Below are 1806 nucleotides of genomic sequence, written 5' to 3'. Positions count from 1 at the left end.
TGTGTCTATGCATGCGTGTCCTTCACATCAAAAATCTTGCAAAACAAATATATATATATATATATATATCTTCATCATCATCATCGTTTAACATCCGCTTTCCATGCTAGCATGGGTTGGACGATTTGACCGAGGACTGGTGAACCAGATGGCTACACCAGGCTCCAATCTGATTTGGCAGGGTTTCTACAGCTGGATGCCCTTCCTAACGCCAACCACTCAGAGAGTGTAGTGGGTGCTCTTACGTGCCACCGGCACGAAGGCCAGTCAGGCGGTACTGGCAACGGCCACGCTCGAAATAGTGTATTTTACGTGCCACCTGCACAGGAGCCAGCCCAGCGGCACTGGCAACGATCTCGCTCGAAAGTTTTTACACGTGCCCCCGGCACAAGTACCAGAAGGGCGACGATATATAAATATATATTATATATTAGCTGTGTGACCAAGGTATTGGTCTATTGACTACAAGCTCAAGATTTGAAACCTACTTGCATCTTGTGTGTAGCTTCTTGCAGTAAGGTGCATAACTCTGTTTACATTCAAAATAGCAAAACAGGTTTTTTTGCCATTACACTGACAACTCTGTATAAGTTCACAATGAGTTGATAAATCTTATCACATATCCACATGACTGTACAGTTAAGAAGTTGTTTCCATCAGTTTCGATCCCATTGTCTGGCACCAATGCCTTGTGAGTGAAATTTGGTATGTGAAAGCTGTGCAGAAGCCAGTCACATGCACACACACAAACTGCTATTCACAAAATGATTGATATAAAATAATTCTTTCTAATTTTGTCTGAAAGAAGGCCAGTAATTTTTGACGGGAGGGAGATAGTTAATTACATCAACCTCAGTATTTAGTTGGTACTTTATTTATTTAATCAACTCTGAAAGGGAAAAAAGAAAGTTGTACTTGGTGGGGTCTTAACTCCGAACAATATAAAGCCAATGCCTGATGTGCTAATAATTTAGTCAGCTCATTGTCCAACCCATGCTAGCATGGAAAGCAGACGTTAAACGATGATGATGATGACGATGATGATTGCCTTAACAAGATATAAAATAAAGTAATGAGGATGGAAAAAAAAAAAAAATCAAGCATGGGTTGGACGATTGGGCAAGTTAAGAACTTTGCCTTGTAACAATGTGGGCAAAGGTTTTCTACTAAAGCCCTCAGATTGACCATTCACCAACCACATGGTTCCGGGTTCAGTCCCACTGCGTGGCACCTTGGGCAAGTGTCTTCTACTATAGCCTCAGGCCGACCAAAGCCTTGTGAGTGGATTTGGTAGACGGAAACTGAAAGAAGCCCGTCGTATATATGTATATATATATGTGTATGTGTGTATATGTTTGTGTGTCTGTGTTTGTCCCCCCAACATCGCTTGACAACCGATGCTGGTTGTTTACGTCCCCATAACTTAGCGGTTTGGCAAAAGTGACCGATAGAATAAGTACTAAGCTTCCAAAGAATAAGTCCTGGGGTCGATTTGCTCGACTAAAGGTGGTGCTCCAGCATGGCCACAGTCAAATGACTGAAACAAGTAAAAGAGTAAAGAGTATAATATATATATATATATATATCATCGTCACCATCATTGTCATTTAACGGCTGCTTTCCATGCTAGCATGGGTTGGACGATTTGACTGGGGACTAGCAAATCAGATGGCTACACCAGACTCCAATATGATCTGGCAGAGTTTCTACAGCTAGATGCCCTTCCTAACGCCAACCACTCCGAGTGTAGTGGGTGCTTTTTACGTACCACTGGCATGGGAGCGAGACCGCTGCTCTGGCAGTGAT

The 1806-nt window shown here is 42.5% G+C and overlaps 1 protein-coding gene across 1 annotated transcript in view; it reads right to left on the bottom strand.

The window, feature by feature from the left end:
* LOC106883788 (RNA-binding protein 42) overlaps positions 1–1806 on the bottom strand; it is a 14819-nt gene that overhangs the window by 6764 nt on the left and 6249 nt on the right. The gene's annotated exons all lie outside the window — the stretch shown is intronic.

This window comes from Octopus bimaculoides, chromosome 12 (assembly GCF_001194135.2).
Source record: "Octopus bimaculoides isolate UCB-OBI-ISO-001 chromosome 12, ASM119413v2, whole genome shotgun sequence".
NCBI classification, from domain to species: Eukaryota; Metazoa; Mollusca; class Cephalopoda; order Octopoda; family Octopodidae; genus Octopus; species Octopus bimaculoides.
The sequence above is the reverse complement of the archived record's forward strand: the minus strand, read 5'-3'. Positions and strand labels throughout refer to the sequence as shown.